This window comes from Heptranchias perlo, chromosome 20 (assembly GCF_035084215.1).
Source record: "Heptranchias perlo isolate sHepPer1 chromosome 20, sHepPer1.hap1, whole genome shotgun sequence".
Lineage (NCBI taxonomy): Eukaryota > Metazoa > Chordata > Chondrichthyes > Hexanchiformes > Hexanchidae > Heptranchias > Heptranchias perlo.
The window spans coordinates 15,536,916-15,556,523 of record NC_090344.1 but is presented as its reverse complement, the minus strand read 5'-3'; the positions used below and the strand labels follow the sequence as shown (position 1 = coordinate 15,556,523).

General features: G+C 43.9%; 6 non-coding genes across 6 annotated transcripts; 3 read left to right on the top strand and 3 right to left on the bottom strand.

Moving 5' to 3' along the window:
* The first annotated feature begins 345 nt into the window (after positions 1-345).
* trnai-aau (transfer RNA isoleucine (anticodon AAU)) lies at positions 346-419 on the top strand. Its single transcript has one exon. It is a non-coding gene; the product is annotated as a tRNA-Ile (tRNA).
* A 2,508-nt stretch (positions 420-2,927) lies between these two features.
* Positions 2,928-3,001, top strand: trnam-cau (transfer RNA methionine (anticodon CAU)). The gene has a single exon. It is a non-coding gene; the product is annotated as a tRNA-Met (tRNA).
* Positions 3,002-3,757: 756 nt separating this feature from the next.
* On the top strand, positions 3,758-3,830 carry trnak-cuu (transfer RNA lysine (anticodon CUU)). The gene has a single exon. It is a non-coding gene; the product is annotated as a tRNA-Lys (tRNA).
* Positions 3,831-9,578: 5,748 nt separating this feature from the next.
* On the bottom strand, positions 9,579-9,667 carry trnap-agg (transfer RNA proline (anticodon AGG)). Its single transcript is given in 2 exon segments — positions 9,579-9,614; positions 9,632-9,667. It is a non-coding gene; the product is annotated as a tRNA-Pro (tRNA).
* A 6,689-nt stretch (positions 9,668-16,356) lies between these two features.
* On the bottom strand, positions 16,357-16,428 carry trnac-gca (transfer RNA cysteine (anticodon GCA)). The gene has a single exon. It is a non-coding gene; the product is annotated as a tRNA-Cys (tRNA).
* Positions 16,429-18,710: 2,282 nt separating this feature from the next.
* trnac-gca (transfer RNA cysteine (anticodon GCA)) lies at positions 18,711-18,782 on the bottom strand. The gene has a single exon. It is a non-coding gene; the product is annotated as a tRNA-Cys (tRNA).
* Between the last annotated feature and the right edge of the window lie 826 nt (positions 18,783-19,608).

Below are 19,608 nucleotides of genomic sequence, written 5' to 3'. Positions count from 1 at the left end.
TCTGACTCAACGTCAAATCGCAGCGTGATCGAATCACGTTGCGGTGATATCATTTTTCACAGCTTCTCAGGGTCCTGCCCACAGGTTTCAGAGCGGGGCAGTGTTTTATGGATGGGCTGTTCATTGTTGGTAAAATAATATTGATCGGAATTTAATTTGTTACATTAAAGTGCTCTTTGTTTGTTAATTTTGATCTACATCCTCGACAGTATATACAGAAACAAGTAACAATGTTTAAGTGATATGGTTTATTCAATATTCGTTGTAAAACCCTGTCAGCTGGTGTAAAAATAAACACAAACTACCCAACACGCGGGTAAGCCCATAAAGCTAAGCTGTACACATGGCTGGTTAGCTCAGTTGGTTATAGCGTGGTGCTAATAACGCCAAGGTCGCGGGTTCGATCCCCGTACGGGCCATATGATTTCTATTGCAATATTTTGTTAACTTTTAAAAGTTTGGCAGACTTTCGAAACAAGCGAATCGACACAAAATGTCATAAGGTTAATTTTGTCGAGTGACATCCATTAATATATTTTCTGATCTATCTTATTGAGGTCCAAAGTGGACGGCCTCACACTTGCTCACGTTGAAATCCATTTGCCGCAGTTTTGCCCATTCACTTAATCTAGTAATATCTCTCTGTAATCTCATTCTTCCATCCACACTGCTTATAATTCTGTCTATCTTTGTGTCATCGGCAAACTTGGATATGTGGTTCTCGATCCCGTCATCTAATATCAATGAGACCGCCTAAATTGGGGTAAATTCACATTCAGCTTCAATCTCCACATCATCTTGAGACATTTTATTTCCTCCATGTGTGTTGGGCCTTGGAAACTTCTGCACTTTGTCCTCTGGAGCTGAAATATAATTCAATTCGAACAACTGCAGAGATGTCAGAATCCAATTGGTGACTTTTCACGAAAAAGCAGTGCGCTCACAGGGCTCGTCCGGGATTTGAACCCAGGACCTCTCGCATATTTCATTAGAAAAACGCCGAAAGCGAAAATCATACCCCGACGCCCAAAGCGAGAATCATACCCCAAGATCAACGAGCCGCTTGCTCGAAAGGCCTGCAGCCGGTCTAAAATTTCAACATCGTCTTCCGCCGATCGGCTATCCTTTTCAACCGCTTCTGTCCACCCAATCTCGTTTTCTATTCCTATATGCAGCAATATCAAGTTGTACACTTCCTATTTCCATTCACCAATATTAGCCTCTCTTTACTAAATTCGTTTACAATGTACGACTTGTTTTTTCAAACAATACTTTTCAGAATTAGTTAATCTGAAGCTACATTGGCATCTGTCTCGGCATCGTCAGAGGATACAAGCTGCCTGAGTATATTTTACTCACATTGCTGTTTTCTTTCACTGTGAGGGCGAAGAGACAAAAATGTGGAGACATTAGCTACGAATTTATCAGCTGGGTTGCACCTTTCCTTTTCCGACCGTCTCAGTCTTTATTTTTTTTCCCTTTCCCTGCTGGTGTTGCAGGTTCGATCAGCCTTCACCGTTCCAGGAAGCCTGAGAATTCCATCAGGGGACAACATAGAGACAAGGAGAGACAGAGAGATTCATGTAAATAAAGTCGAGTATAAATGGGTGGTTCTGCAAAGTAGCAGAATTTTAGTTGCAGATTGGGCAAGATTCTTTCTTGTGTATTTGAATTTTGCAAGATTACATTGGGCACCCAATTAAAAGCGCCGGCCACGTTCGAGTATCTCTCATGCTCTGAGAGAGATAAATGAAGTGAGTTAGATCCAGTTCATTCATTTGAGCATTGAACGGATCTTTAAACAATAATTCAGCGAGCCGAAATCAAACCTGCGAAGGAAAACTCAATTTGATCTTGAATGTAACGCTTCAACCACTCGGCGATCGCAGCGGCACATGGCAGTACTTGCATGGCTGTAGATGCCACTTTAAACTGCCAGTTGCTTCAAACGATGCCCGATAGACCGGCGTTGTCTTATCGCTTTCCCACGAGTTTCATTTGATTCGGTGGGTCAAGTTTGGGAAATTGAATGATTTTCAGCGGCAGCTTGTGGTAGTATATTACCTCATTTTCATTACCGGTAATGAACCACTGCAGCCACTGCAGAATTCGGTGCCACCCACAGCCGATCGGCCATCCTTTCAGACCTCTTCTATCCATCCAATCACATTTTCTATTCCGATGTAGAGAAATGGCGAGTTGCACACTAACTGTTTCCTCCGTTCTCTTTCGCAAACATATCACTGAACAAAACTTCACAAGGCACTCAGGAAAAATAATTCAGTTCAAAATCATTAGCTTCCGAAGGACCTGCGAGGACAGACTGACCAAACCTGCGTTCAGTCGTGAAGCTTGTGGGTGTCTTGTAATCCTAAGGGACAGAGACAGGCCTGCGACACAGAGCGAAGGCAGGAACTCAGAAATGTGGCCATAAATGGGCAGACAGTCAGTCACAGTCATTGATTCTGACAGTCAGTCAGTCGGGGAGCGAGGCCTGCAGCCAGCAAACAAAAAGCCTGGCCTGAGAATAAGGCAGAGACCCAATCAGACGGATAAACAGACAGACAGATAGACAGACAGATATCTGACTCAACGTCAAAACGCAGCATGATCGAATCACGTTGCGGTGATATCATTTTCACAGTAGCTCAGGGTCCTGCCCACAGGTTTTATAGCGGGGCAGTGTTTTATGGATGGGCTGTTCATTGTTAGTAAAATAATATTGATCGGAATTTAATTTGTTACATTAAAGTGCTCTTTGTTTGTTAATTTCGATCTGCATCCTCGACAATGTATACAGAAACAAGTAACAATGTTTAAGGGATGTGGTTTGTTCAACATTCGTTCAAAAACCCTGTCAGCCGGTTTAAAAATAAACACAAACTACCCAACACGTGGGTAAGCCCATAAAGCTAAGCTGTATACATGGCCGGTTAGCTCAGTTGGCTAGAGCATGGTACTCATAACGACATGGTCGCGGGTTCGATCCCCGTACGGGCCATGAGATTTTGGTAACTTTTAAAAGTTTGGCAGACTTTTGAAACAAGCGAATTCGCAGAAAATGTCATGAGGTTAATTTTTTGGAGTAACATCCATTAATATGTTTTCTTATCTATCTTTTTGAGGTCCAAAGTGGACGGCCTCACACTTGCTTACGTTAAAATCCATTGGCCGCAGTTTTGCCCATTCACTTAATCTAGTAATATCTCTCTGTGATCTCATTCTTCCATCTGCACTGCTTATAATTCTGTCTATCTTTGTGTCATCTCTCTCTATGTTGGCGGAATCCATAATGAGGGGTTTTAATCTTGAAATTGGAGACAGACCAATCAGGCAAGAAATCAGGAATTACTTTAGCAAACAAAATATGGCCGAAAGCTGGAACTCTCTCGGCCAAAAGGATGTGGATTGTGGCTCAATTCAAATTTTCAAGACTGATATTGATAGATCATTTCTCGGTTTGGGTTCCAAGGGATTTGTGTTCAAGGCGGGGAAGGAGAGTTGAGTTGCAGATCACGTCATGATCGAATTGAATGGCACAGCAGGAAGAGGGGCTGAATGGCCCTCTCCTGTTCCGATGTTCCTTTTCAGCTCAGCGTGGTGCTGAATGACGTGCAAAAGGCATCAGACTGACTCCAGAATGAAAATCAGGTGCACAGAAGGAGAAACCCTGAGATTGCAGAACGAACTGAACCCCTGCAGCAAAGCCAACAGCTGTCTCTCTACAATAATAGAATGGGAAGAATTTTAGCAACCAGCCCGGCTAGCTCAGTCGGTAGAGCATGAGACTCTTAATCTCAGGGTCGTGGGTTCGAGCCCCACGTTGGGCGATTTGTGTTCTATTTTTCACAATGGGTCATAAAATTTTCAAATTGCAACCTCTTTTCTCGAGTTCATGAAATCCAGTTAAAAAACAGACACAACACTGAGCTGTGTGAAATGAAACCTTGAGCGTTGCCAAATATCCAGTCCCTCCAGATTCTACCTTCTCATTCCCTCCAGATGGGACACGGCAGATTATCGGTTCAATCGGCTTCATTTATTGCTGTTATCAAAAATGTTGAATGTTCGAAATTGTAATATTTGGAAGATGACATCTCTGGATCCATTCGCCTCTCTGATACATCCTGAGCCCCCCTTACCCTCTTTGATTCTCGCTGAGATCCTTAACTTCTCTGATACACTCTGTCTCTGAGCTCAGAGAGTCCATGATCATCTTTGAACCTTGTCAGCGTTCTTTACCTTCTCTCATACCCACTGAGTGCCCCTGACACAGATCTGCCCTGAGCCCCCTTGCACTCTCTCAGACTCGGCAGTCCTTCCCCTCTCCCAGTTCTTAATGTACTCTCCGATGCCCTCTGACAGTCCCTTCCCTTCTCTGAGCCCCCTGACACTTTCTGATGACATCTGACTATCCCTTCCCCGCTCTGAGATCCCCTTGCACTCTCTGATACCCTCTGACAGTCCCTTCCCCTCTCTGAGATCCCCTTGCCCCGATGGATCGCCACTAAGAAGCCATTAGGCTCCCTGATACATTCTCAGAAACCATTACCCTCCCTGATATCCAAGTGCGATGTAATTTTACAGGTGGATCGACCGGTCTGTGTTCAGGATGAGATCCAGAATTTGTTCGGTCGCTGCTACTTCGGACTCTCGGAATCTGAGAGCTCTATCGGCGATCGGTACCGATCTGCTACTATAAACTGGGTGTGGGTGTATGAGCGCGCTGTTGCTTTATAAACCGAATGAGTTTATATATGAGAGCGATGTTTATATGTGAACTGTGGGTGTGAAAATATGAGTGCGATGTTTATATATGAACTGTGGGTGAGTATATATGAATGCGATGTTTATATGTGAACTGTGAGTGAGTATAAATGAGCCACAGCAATGTGGTTGATTCTTCATTGCCCTCTGAAAAGGCCTAGCAAGCCACTCAGTTGTAAAATCTCGCTAATAAAAGTCATAATAAGAATAAAACCGGACGGACCACCCGGCATCGGACCACGAGGCACCGGACACGACAAAGGCAAACCAAGCCCAGTCGACCCTGCAAAGTCCTCCTCACTAACATCTGGGGACTTGTGCCAAAATTGGGAGAGCTGTCCCACTGACTAGTCAAGCAAAAGCCTGACATAGCGATACTTACAGAATCATACCTTTCAGCCAACGTCCAAGATTCTTCCATCACCATCCCTGTGCATGTCCTGTCCCACCGGCAGGACAGACCGACCAGAGGTGGCGGTGCAGTGATATACAGTCAGGAGGGAGTGGCCCTGGGAGTCCTCAACATTGACTCTGGACCCCATGAAATCTCATGGCATCAGGTCAAACAAGTGCAAGAAAAGCTCCTGCAGATTACCACCAACCGCCCTCCCTCAGCTGATGTATCAATCCTCCTCCATGTTGAACACCACTTGGGGGAAGCACTGAGGGTAGCAAGGGCACAGGATGTACTCTAGATGGAGGACTTCAATGTCCATCACCAAGAGTGGCTCGGTCGTATCACTGCTGACTGAGCTGGCCGAGGCCCGAAGGAAATAGCTGCCAGACTGGAACTGCGGCAGATGGTGAGAGAACCAACACGAGGGAAAAAGTTACTTGACCTCGTCGTCACCAATCTACCTGTCGCAAATGCATCTGTCCATGACAGTATTGGTAGGAGTGACCACCGCACCGTCCTCGTGGAGACGAAGTCCCGTCTTCGCACTGAGGACACCATCCACCGTGTTGTGTGGCACTACCACCGTGCTAAATAGGATAGATTCAGAACAGGTCTCGCAGCTCAAAACTGGGCATCCATGAGGTGTTGCGGGCCATCAACAGTAGCAGAATCGTATTCCAGCATAATCTGTAATATCTTGGCCCGGCATATTCCTCACTCTACCATTAATAAACAACCCTGGTTCAATGTGGAGTGCATAAGAGCATGCCAGGAACAGCACCAGGCGTACCTAAAAATTAGGTTCCAACCTAGTGAAGCTACAATTCAGGACTACATGCATGCTAAACATCGGAAGCAACATGCCATAGACAGAGCTAAGCGAATCCACAACCAACGGATCACATTAAAGCTCTGCAGTCCTGCCACATCCAGTCGTGAATGGTGGTGGACAATTAAACAACTAACGGGAGGAGGAGGCTGTGTAAACATCCCCATCCTCAATGATGGCAGAATCCAGCACGTAAGTGCAAAAGACAAGGCTGAAGCGTTTGCAACCATCTTCAGGAAGAACTGCCGAGTGGATGATCCATCTCAGCCTTCTCCCGATATCTCCACCATCACAGAAGCCAGTCTTCAGCCAATTCGAATCATTCCACGTGATAGCAAGAAACGGCTGAATGCACTGGATGCAGCAAAGGCTATGGTCCCCGACAACATCCCGGCTGCAGTGTTGAAGACTTCTGCTCCAGAACGAGCTGCGCCTCGAGCCAAACTGTTCCAGAACAGCTACAACACTGACATCTACCCGACAACGAGGAAAATTGCCCAGGTATGTGCTGTCCACAAAAAGCAGGACAAATCGAATCCGGCCAATTACCGCCCCATCAGTCTACTATCAATCATCAGCAAAGTGATGGAAGGTGTCGTCGACAGTGCTATCAAGCGGCACTTACTCACCAATAACCTGCTCACCGATGCTCTGTTTGGGTTCCGCCAGCACCACTCGGCTGCAGACCTCATTGCATCCTTGGTCCAAACATGGACAAAAGAGCTGAATTCCAGAGGTGAGGTGAGAGTGACTGCCCTTCATTTCAAGGCAGCATTTGACCGAGTGTGGCACCAAGGGGCTCCAGTAAAATTGAAGTGAATGGGAATCAGGGGGTAAACTCTCCAGTGGCTGGTGTCATACTTAGCAAAAAGGAAGATTGTGATGGTTGTTGGAGGCCAAACATCTCAGCCCCAGGACATTGCTGCAGGGGTTCCTCAGGGCAGTGTCCTCGGCCCAACCATCTTCAGCTGCTTCATCAATGACCTCCCCTCCATCATAAGGTCAGAAATGGGGATGTTCGCTGATGATTGTAAAGTGTTCAGTTCCATTCGTAACCCCTCAAATAACGAAGCAGTCCGAGCCGGCATGCAGCAAGACCTGGACAACATCCAGGCTTGGGCTCATCAGTGGCAAGTAACATTGGCGCCAGACAAGGGCCAGGCAATGACCATCTCCTACAAGCGACAGTCTAACCACCTGCCCTTGACATTCAACGGCATTACCATCGCCGAATCCCCCACCATCAACATCCTGGGGCTCACCATTGACCAGAAACTTAACTGGACCAGCCATATAAACACTGTGGCTGCAAGAGCAGGTCAGAGGCTAGATATTCTGCGGCGAGTGACTCACCTCCTGACCCCCCAAAGCCTTTCTACCATCTGCAAGTCACAAGTCAGGAGTGTGATGGAATACTCTCCACTCGCCTGGATGAGTGCAGCTCAACAACACATAAGAAGCTCGACACCATCCAGGACAAAGCAGCCCGCTTGATTGGCACCCCATCCACCACTCTAAACATTCACTCCCTTCACCACCGGCGCACAGTGGTTGCAGTGTTTACCATCCACAGGATGCAGTGCAGCAACTCGCCAAGGCTTCTTCGACAGCACCTCCCAAACCCGCGACCTCTACCACCTAGAAGGACAAGGGCAGCAGACACATGGGAACAAGACCACCTGCACGTTCCCCGCCAAGTCACACACCATCCCGACTTGGAAATATATGGCCGTTCCTTCATCGTCGCTGGTTCAAAATCCTGGAACTCCCTTCCTAACAGCACTGTGGGAGAAGCTTCTCCGCACGGACTGCAGCAGTTCTGGAAGGCCAATTCGGGATGGGCAATAAATGCTGGCCTCGCCAGCGACGCCCAAATCGCATGCACGAATAAAAAAAATGCGATTTTAATATATAAGCTGTGGGTGACTATCAATGAATGCGCTATTTATATATGAGCTGTGGGTGAGTGTATATGAATGCAATGTTTATATATGAACAGTGGGTGTGTATATATGAGTGCGATGTTTATATATGAAATGTGGGTATGTATACATGAGTGCGATGTTGATTTCTGGACTGTGGATTTGTATATGTGGGTGCGATGTTTATATATGAACTGTCGTTGTATATATAGGTGTGCGATGTTTAAATATGAACTGTGGGTGAGTGTATTTGAGTGAGATGTTTATATACGAACAGTGGATGTGTATATATGAGTGCAGTATTGACATATGAATTGTGGGTGTGTATATATGAGTGCGATGTTTATATATGAACTGTGGGTGTGTCTATATGAGTGCGATGTTTATATATGAACTGTGGGTGTGTTTTTATGAGTGCGATGTTTGTATATGAACTGTGGGTGTGTTTTTATGAGTGTGATGTTTATATATGAACTGTGGGTATGTATATATGAGTGCGATGTTTATATATGAACTGTGGATGTGTATATATGAGTGCGATGTTTATATATGAAATGTGGGTGTGTTTTTATGAGTGTGATGTTTATATATGAACTGTGAGTGTGTATATATAAGTTCGATGTTGATATATGAAATGTTGTTGTGTGTCTGTGAGTGCGGTGTTTATATCTTGAACAGTGGATGTGTATATATGAGTGCTGTGTTTATCTATGGACTGTGGTTGGGTATATATGAGTGTGATGTTTATATATGAACTGTGGTTGTGTATGTGAGTGCGGTGTTTATATCTTGAACAGTGGATGTGTATATATGAGTGCTGTGTTTATCTATGGACTGTGGTTGGGTATATATAAGTGTGATGTTTATATATGAAGTGCAGTAATGAACAGTAAGGCGTCGCTGGGGTGATATTTTCTTGCAAGACAATGGCGAAAAGTTGCATTTGCTTTGGTGTCCCAATAGCTCAGTCGCGGTTGCATTCGACTGAAAACTTAAAGGTCTTTGGTGTAATCCAGTGTTTGGCTGTTTTTGGTTATTTAGTTTCTTCTTCTTTGGGTCGATTCTAGCATTTATTTGCAGTGAAATTTTATCCCCGCCACTGAAGGATTGGGGATGGAACAGAGAGACATCAACGATGGGAAATATTTATAGCATTTGGTTTTTATTTCTCTGTTACCTTCTGCCTTTTCCTCTTGGTTTTTCCTCTCTCGGTGCCGGGTGACCATTTGATTTGATGCATTTGTTCTAAACTGATCCTTTTTCCACATCTCGGAGCGGTCAGACCCGCTCTGTCTTTCTGTTGTTGCTGATGATCATTAATGGGAACAGGCCGCGAGTTAAACGTTTCTCTGCAAACCGGAGAAAGAAAAAGAATAAGAAAGACTTGTTTCTCCGGCCCAGGGGTAAAGTTACAATGGATGTTATTCAATAAAATTGTCCCGTGAATTTGTCTGTGGATCTGATTGTAAAGCTTGGATTTTAAAATTACGAATACCCAAAACAAAGCCCCTTATCAACCCTGTGTGTTGCGCCGATGAATCTTCGGCATTCAGTCCACTGGAGCTCAAACATGGTCTGGAAAGAATTCAGTTCCACCAACAGCAACACTGAAAAGATGTCAGAAGCCAATTGGTGACTTTTCACGAAAAGGAGCAACACAGGAGGGCTCATCCGGGATTTGAACCCGGGACCTCTTGCATATTATTCAATGAAACGCCCTAAGCAAGAATCATACCCCTAGACCAACGAGCCGCTGTTCGCTCAATTGTGCAGCCAGTGTAACAGTTCATGGCGTCCCACTGCCGATCGGCCATCCTTTCAGACCACTTCTGTCCATCCAATCTCGTTTTCTATTCCAGTGTACAGCAATATCAAGTTGTACACTAACTATTTCCAGTCCCCAATATTAGTCTTCCTTTACCAAATTGGTTTCGAGTGTACGACTTGAGTTATGAAGTAAGACGTTTCAGGATTAATTGCTCTTAAACTACATTGCTTGCGAGGATACTGAGAGGTGTGTCGATTTACGGCACGCTCTGTTCCCTTTGAATCGCCTCCAACACATAAAGTTGAATCATCGAAAGGTTACAGCACGGAAAGAGGCCATTTGGCCCATCGAGTCCGTGCTGGCTCTCTGCAAGAGCGATCCAGCTAGAAACACTCCCTTGCCTTTCCCCGAAGCCCTGCATTTTTTTTCCTTTCAAGTACTTATCCAGCTCCCCTTTCAAGGCCATGATTGAATCTGCCTCCATCACATCCTCGGGCAGTGCATTCCAAATCCGAACCTCTCACTGCGTGAAAAAGTTTTTCCTCATCTCACCTTTGGTTATTTTGCCAATCACCTTAAATCTATGTCCTCTGGTTCTTAACCCTTCCGCCAATGTGAACAGTTTCTCTCCTTCTTCCATGTCGAGATCCTTCATGATTTGAATACCTCTATCAAAACTCGACAAAACCGTCTCTGTTCCAAGGAGAGCAACCCCATATTCTCCAGTCGATCCATGTAACTAAAGTCCCTCATTCCTGGAATTATGCTAGTAATTTTTTTCTGCACCCCATCTGAGGGCTTCACCTTTGTAAAACACTGGTTTGGCCTCAACTGGAGTATTGTGTCAAATTCTGGGCACCACGCTTTGGGAAGGATGTGAAGGCCTTAGAGAGGGTGCAGAAAATATTTACTGGAATTATTTCAGGGATGTGGGACTTCAGTTACGTGCATAGACTGGAGAAGCTGAGGTTGTTCTCCTCAGAGCAGAGAAGGTTGAGACGAAATTTGATGGAGGTCTTCAAAACCATGAGGTTTCTTGCCAGAGTAGATAGAGAGAAACTATTTTACGCATTGAGTTGTTAGAATCTGGAATGCATTGCCCGAGAAGGTCGTGGAGGCAGATTCAATAATGGTCTTCAAAAGGGAACTGGATAAGTACTTAAAGGGAAAAAATTGCAGGGCTACGGGGATAGGATGGGGGAGTGTCACTGGGTTGCACTTGCAGGGAGCCGGCCCGCGCCCGATGGGCCGAATGGTCTCCTTCTGTGCTGTAACCTTTCTATGATTCTATATGTTAAGTCAATACATCCAATTGCTGGTTACGGAACAGAAATGGGTCTTTACGAATGGAAAACTTTGTAAATTACAGAATTTACATCCTGGCCATGAAATAAGAGGCTGTGAGTGCCCAAAGTGTGTAATTTCCGGGAAACAAAAGTGGAAAATTCTCCATAAACTACTTTTGGCCGTCAAATGCAGTCAGAAAGTGCAGGCGACAGAACTGTGACCGTCTTTCGCAATGATATTTATAAACCTTATTATGTTGTGATCGCTCGTGCCGAGATGTTCCCCAACGTTTACTTCTCTTATCTGTTCCATTTCACTTCCCATTACGAGATCCAGCAGTAATTCCTCTCTTGTCTGCCTGTCTCCCTTTTGTCATTTCATCGCTCCTGTCTTCTCTCCCTGCTTCCCTCTCGCAATCACTCATTCATCCACTCACTCACTTATTCACTCACTCACTCACCCATTCACTCACTCAATCACTCACTCACTCACTTACTCACGCACTCATTCGCTCACTCACTCAATCACTCACTCACTCATTCACTCACTCACTCACTTACTCACGCACCCATTCGCTCACTCACTCAATCACTCACTCACTCATTCACTCACTCATTCACTCATTCGTCCACTCTCCTTTGTATCCTCTCCAGTACAATTACATTGTTTCCTGTAATGTGGTGATCAGAACTGTATGCAGTACTTAAGCTGTGATATAACCAGTGTTTTATACCGCTCGAGCATAACGTCCCTGCTCTTATATTCTATGCCTCGGCGAAGAAAGCAAATGCACTCCAAGGTCCCTCACGTCCTCTACCTCTCAGTATCATTCCATTTATTTTGTATTCCATTGCCTTGTTTGCCCTCCCCAAATGCATCACCTCACACCTGTCCGGATTGAATTCAATTTGTCAATTTTCTGCCCACCTGATCAGTCCGTTGATATCTTCCTGCAGTCTACAGGTTTCCTCCTCACTATATATTCATGATTTTAACTTAAATTTAGGGGGCATGATAAAGAAGCTGGCAGAGAATACAAAAGTTGACCGTCAATTTTTGTATCCTCAGCAAACTTCTTTATCATGCCCGTACATTTAAGTTAAAATCATTAATATATACCAGGAAAAGCAAGGGACCTAATAGTGAGCCATGCGGAACCTGACTGGAAATAGCCTTCCAGTCATAAAAACTCCCGTCGACCATTGCTAGAATCCTTGTGGACGACATCAAATGCACTGCCGTCATTGACAATCCTTGTTACCTCCTCAAAAAATTCAATCAAGTCAGTCAGTCACGACCTTCCCTTATAAATCCATCTTGACTGTCCTTCATTAACCCGTTCCTTTCTACGTGATGGATTAACGTGTCACTCAGAATTGATTCCAAAAATTTGCCCACCACCGAGGTAAAACTGATTGGCCGATAATAACTCGGTCTATCCTTATCTCCCTTTTTAAATAACGGTAAGACACGAGCAGTCCTCCAATTCTCCAGCACCACGCCTTATCCAGGGAGGATTGGAAGATGATGTTCAGAGTCTCCGTTATTTCCTCCCTTGCTTCTTTTAACAGCCTGGGATACATTTCATCCGGCCCTGGGGATTTATCTACATTCAAAGATGCTAATCTCCTTAATACTTCTTCTCTCAACATGTTTATTCCATCCAATGTTTCACACTCCTCCTCCTCAACTGCAATTTCACTACAAAACATAAAAGATAATTGATAAACTGATCAAACTTAGAGAGGAAAGGACCCCCAGTCAGGATCGATTGCAGCCGCGCATGTTAATAGCCATTAGGGAAGAGATAGCAGAGATATTCTTTCATATGTGTAAACATTCATGAGAAAAGGGAATATTGTTAGAGGTCTGATGGACAGCAATCCTATTCCTAAAATAAAACAAGGGAGATAGAACAAGCCCAGGGAGCAACAAAACAGTGAGTTTATAATCGGTGTTAGTGTAGATAATGGAATGATTATTCTATGATGCAACAGAAAAAATATCTAGAAAACTAAATTATAATAAATAATAGACAGCACGGATTTCAGAAAGGAAGGTCATGCTTGAGCAATCTTATTGAATTCTTTGAAGAAGTAACAGAAAGAATAGATATGGCTGATGTAGCAGTCGTAATAAATTTGGATTTTCAAAAAGCCTTCGATAAGGTTCAGCATTTTCAACTCATATCTAAGGTCTGAGGATGTGGAGTCAGTGGACAAGTATCAGAATGGATAGCAAGCTGGCTACAAAACAGAAAACAGCGAGTAAGGGTAAGGGCAGTTACTCAGACTGACAAAAGATGAGAAGTGGTATTCCACAGGGATCCGGGCTGAGACCACTAAGGGATACAATTGAAAACCAGATGATAAGCAGGAATAGAACCGTGGTTGGACCACACTTGAAGTAATGTGAAAAGTTCTGGTCTCCAGATTATAAGAATATTAGAGAGGAATTGGCAAAGCAGCAAAAAAGATTCACAAGGATGATAATAGAACTCGGACTTATCAGGAAACACTTATCAGGAAAGGCTCAACAGGTTGGAGCTCTTTTCTCTCGAAAAGAGAAGACTGGGGGATGACCTGATAGAGATCTTTAGTATAATTAAAGGGTTTGGTAGGGTAGACGTCATCAGAAAGTTTCCATTTGTGAGGGAGACCAAAACGAGAGGTCATAAATATGAGCTAGTCACGAATAAATCCAATCGGAATTGAAGAGAAACATCTTTACTGAAAGTTTGGTAAGAATGTGAAACGCCCAACAAAAGGAATAGTTCAGGCGAATGGCATAGATGCTTTAAAGGGGAAGCAAGATAAGCAGATGAAGTAAAGGGCAGGGTGATCGGGTGAGATGAAGTAGGGAGGGAGGAGGCTCATGTGGAGCGGAAACATCAGGATGGAACAATCGAGATGAGTGGACTTCTCAACTGCTGTCGGCATAACGTAACAGAACATAAGCAACAATCCTGCTTCTGCAGGGAGGGTACACTTACCCTACGCATCCCAAGATAAGCATTTACAATGCAAAGGGGTACCTCGATTTGAACCAAATACCTCATAATCTGAAGTCAAATGGTCTGCCACTGAACTACACCCCCACAACCAGCCCCGCTTCTTACACACACAAGGTAACGGAGCTCAGTACTTGGCAGTGATCAATGTTGAAAAACCAACATGAAAAGAAGCTTTATCAGTTATTCAGGGAGACAAATCACTCGGGCAATCAGTAATGTTTCATGAATAGAGTGAGTGACACTATTGTGTACAGATGCGATGCACAACCCAATATGGAAAGCATTGTCACTAAGCTTCAGTGAACACATCCTTACCAGAGAACACGGAACATGAAGCTCCAGACAAACGACACCTGAATTTCAACCAGACTTTTCGCCAGCTGCAGTCAAATGCTCTCTCACTCTGCTCTGACCCCGCTCTTTACATCGTTACAGTCAACACAAGAAACACCAGGTTCAATGTGCAGTTTCACAAGATCATGCTATCAGTGCCATATATGTAAGTTTACAGAATATCGAATCAATGTAATAAATAAACATCCAGCAGGCATTTGGCACGAGCAGACAGCAGGAGATAGTGTGTGAAGTGACTGTAATATTTGTTAAGTCAACAGATTCATTTACAGGTTACGGAACAGAAGTGGGACTTAACGAAAGGGAAAGTGTGTAAATTGCATCCTGGCCATGAAATAAGAAGCTGTGAGTGTCGAAAGTGTGTCGTCGCCAGGAAATAAAAGTGGAAAATGCTGAAAGCTTCTATTTGGCCCGCGGATGCTCGCAGAGTGCTGTCAAGAGGCTTGTGGCCGTCTTTCTCAATTATTATTTTAAACCTTATCACTTGTGCCTCGATATTCGCCTACACTTACTTCTCCTATCTCCTCCGTTTCATTCCCCATTACTAGATCCAGCAGTGATTCCTCTCTTGTCTGCCTGTCTCTCTTTTGTAATGTTATCACTCCTGCCTGCTCTCCATACCTCCCTCTCGCTCTCACTCATTCAGTCACTCGCACACTCACGAACACGCTAATTTACTCACTCTATTCATCCCTCATTCCCTCCTTCCCTCACTCCCTCCATCCCTCCCTCACTCACTCACAAACTAACTCCCTACCTCAATCCCTCCACCGTAAAAGATTGAGAGAGACATAAGTAAGACAAAGACCAAATTAATAGATTGGAAACAAATTATTTTTGATGGGGTGAGATTGGAACCTCGGAAGGTGAACTTGGAAAAAATCTTGACACAGATGGAGAACAGGTTTTGGGAAATATTCGAAACGGTGATCAATAGAGTTCAAGAGAACTATATTCATCTAAAGAAAACAACAAATAGTCAATAATGAAACATTGTGGATGAATAAAGAGATAAGGGTAAAATTGAAATTAAACAAAGGCATCTTCGAATCACATGGACAATAAAGGAAAGGATGATAAAGGGGAAATGAAGATGTTTGGAAGGATGTCAAAAAGCAATCAGGAAAGCAGAAAGGAAATACAAGATTAAATTATCAAGAAATAGTCAATTATTCCACTGAAACGTCAATAACATCAGGATAGGGAAAGGGCCAACAAGCGATACACAAGATATACTAACAGGTAATTAAAGTGAAATGGCTGGAATATTGAATAGTTACTTTGCCTCAGTATTTATCAGGGAGACTATAGATGCTTAACATAACTTCTCCGCTTTTCAATTCTATCCCCCTGGAAATGAACCCCAGTGCTTGGCTTGTTTTTATTTATGTCGTCGCCACTTTTAGTGGTTTGTGTACCTGTTGTCCGAGATCCTTGGTTAAACCACACTTGGAGCACTGTGAACATTTCTGGTCTCCCTATTATAAAAAGGATATCGAGAAATTGGCGAAGGTGAAAATAATGATGATGCCAGAACTGAAAGATAATACCTTTCAGGATAGATTTAACAGGCTGATGGCTGACATGATGGAGGTCTTTGGATAATGAAAGGGTTTGATTGAGTCGACGGAGAGAAAATGTTTCCACTCGTAGGGGACTCTAAAACTATTGGTTATCAATATAAGATAGTCACTAATAAATCCAATAGAGAATTCATGGGAAACTTCTTTGCCAAAGAGTTGCAAGATTGTGGAATTCGCTACCGTAAGGAGTCGTTGAGGCAAATAACATCGATACATGAAATGGCAAACGAGACAAACACACGGGGGCGAAAGGAATGGAAGAGTGTGCGGATGTGGGCAAGTGAAGGAGGAAGGGAGGAGTCTTGTGTGAAGCCGAAAGGCTGGCACAGACCCGTTGGGTCAAAAGGCCTGGATCTGTGCGGCAAACTCAATTTCAACAACGACAGCGACAGATTACTGATTTTCTGACTCCCAAAAGACGCACTGGGAATGTGCAAGGGGGCGCCTGGATTCGAACCAGAGACCTCTTGATCTGCAGTCAAATGCTCTACCACTGAGCTACACCCCCACATCTGTTGAACATTCTTGCACGCACAATGTAATGGAGCTCAGTAGCTGGCAGTCACCATGTTGATATGACCAACATGAAAATAAGCTTCATCAGTTATTCTGGAAGACAGGTAAATTCAGCAATCAGAAATGAATCATGAACGGAGTGAGTCACACTATTGTGTACAGATGCGATGCACAACCCGACATGGAAAGCCTTGTCACTAAACTTCAATGAACACATCCTCACCACAGAACGCGGAACTGGAAGCACCAGACAAACGACACCTGAATTTCAACCAGATGTTTCTCCAGCAGCTGTCAAGTGCTCTCTAACTGTGCTCTGCCCCTAGTTCTGTAGATCGTTACAGTCAACACAAGAAACAACAGGTTCAATGTGCAGTTTCACAAGATCATGCTCTCAGTGCCATATATGTAAGTGTACAGAATATCGAATCAATGTAATAAATAAACATCCAGCAGGCATTTGGCAAGAGTGGACAGGAGGAGATAGTGTGTGAAGTGACTGTAATATTTGTTAAGTCAACAGATTCATTTACAGGTTACGGAACAGAAGTGGGACTTAACGAAAGGGAAAGTGTGTAAATTGCATCCTGGCCATGAAATAAGAAGCTGTGAGTGTCGAAAGTGTGACGTCGCCAGGAAATAAAAGTGGAAAATGCTGAAAGCCTCTATTTGACCCTCGGATGCTCGCAGAGAGTGCTGGCAATAGGCGTGTGGCCGTCTTTCTCAATTATTATTTTAAACCTTATCACTAGTGCCTCGATATTCGCCTACACTTACTTCTCCGATCTCCTCCGTTTCATTCCCCATTACTAGATCCAGCAGTGATTCCTCTCTTGTCTGCCTGTCTCGCATTTGTAATTTTATCGCTCATGACTGCTCTCCCTGCCTCCCTCTCGCTCTCACTCATTCAGTCACTCGCACACTCACGAACACGCTAATTCACTCACTCTATCCATCCCTCATTCCCTCCTTCCCTCACTCCCTCCCTCACTCACTCACACATCACTCCCTACCTCAATCCCTCCACCGTAAAGATTGAGAGAGACATCAGTAAGACAAAGACCAAATTAATAGATTGGAAAAAACTATTTTTGAGGGTGTGAGATTGGAACCTGGGAAGGTGAACTCGGAAAAATCTTGACAAAGATATAGAACAGGTTTTGGGAAATATTTGAAACGGTGATCAATAGATTTCAAGAGAAATTCATTCCTCTAAAAAAAAAAGCAACAAATATTCAATAATGAAACATTGTGGATGAATAAAGAGATAGAGATAAGGTAAAATAGAAATTGAACAAATGCATATTCTAACTGCATGGACAATAAAGGAAAGGATGATAAAGGGGAAAATGAAGACGTTAGGAAGGATGTCAACAAGCAATCAGGAAAGCAGAAAGGAAATACAAAATTAAATTATCAAGAAATAGTCAATTATTGCACTGAAACGTCAATAACATTAGGATAGGGATAGGGCCAACAAGGGATGCACAAGATATACTCAGAGGTAATAACAGTGAAATGGCTGGAATATTGAACAGTTACTTTGTCTCAGTATTTATCAGGAGACTATACATGCTTAACATAACTTCTCCGCTTTTCAATTCTATCCCCCTGGAAATGAACCCCAGTGCTTGGCTTGTTTTTATTTATGTCGTCGCCACTTTTAGTGATTTGTGTACCTGTAGTCCGAGATCCTTGGTTAAACCACACTTGGAGCACTGTGAACACTTCTGGTCTCCCTATTATCAAAAGGATATCGAGGAATTGGCGAAGGTGAAAATAATGATGATGCCAGAACTGAAAGATAATACCTGTCAGGATAGATTTAACAGGCTGATGGCTGACATGATGGAGGTCTTTGGATAATGAAAGGGTTTGATTGGGTAGACGTAGAGAAAATGTTTGCACTCGTCGGGGACTCTAAAACTATCGGTTATAAGATAGTCACTAATAAATCCAATAGAGAATTCATGGGAAACTTCTTTACCAAAGAGTTGCAAGAATGTGGAATTCGCTACCTTAAGGAGCAGTTGAGGCAAATAACATCGATACATGAAATGGCAAACGAGATCAACACACGGGGCCAAAGGAATGGAAGAGTGTGCGGATGGGGGCAAATGAAGTCGGGAGGGAGGTGTCTTGTGTGAAGCATGAAGGCTGGCACAGACCCGTTGGGTCAAAAGGCCTGGATCTGTGCGGCAAACTCAATGGAAACAACGACAGCGACAGATTGCTGATTTTCTGAGTCCCCAAAAGAAGCACTCAGAATGTGCAAGGGGGCGCCTGGATTCGAACCAGAGACCTCTTGATCTGCAGTCAAATGCTCTACCACTGAGCTACACCCCCACATCCGTTGACCATTCTTGCACGCACAATGTAATGGAGCTCAGTAGCTGGCAGTCACCAATGTTGATATTACCAGTATGAAAAGAAGCTTCATGAGTTATTCTGGGAGACAAATAATTACGGCAATCAGAAATGTTTCATGAATGGAGTGAGTCACATTTTTGTGTACAGATGCGATGCACAACCCAACTTGGAACGCCTTGTCTCTCGGCTTCAGTGAATACATCCTCACCACAGAACGCGGAACTCGAAGCACCAGCCAAACAACATCAGAATTTCAAGCAGAGGTCTTCAGCTTCTTAAAATCCTCTGTCAATGTGCTCTGCCCCCATCGCTTTGGATACTTGCAGCCAACAAATACAGTGCCAGGTTCAATGCGTGGTTTTCCAAGATCATGCTATCAGTGCCATATATGTAAGTGCACAGAATATAATAAAGATGCATCCAGCAGGCATGTGGCAAGTGTGGCAGGAGGAGCTAGTGTGTGAAGCAACTGTAGTTAGGAGGCAATGATGGATCTCGTTCTAGGGAATGAGATAGTTAATGTGGAGCAAGTGTCCTTGGGGGAGCATTTCGGGAATAGCGAACAGAGTATCATGAGGTTTAGAATAGCAATGGAAAAGGAGAAGGAGTAATCTGGAGTAAAAACACTTAATTGGAAGAGGGTCAATTACAGAGGGTTGAGAACTGATCCGGCCTTGGTAAAATGGAATCAAAACTGTAATCGAGCAATGGGCGGCTTTTGAAGAGGAGGTTTTTCGGGTACAGTCTGTGTACATTCCCACAAGAAGCAACGAAAGCCAGAGCTCTCTGGATGACGTAGGAG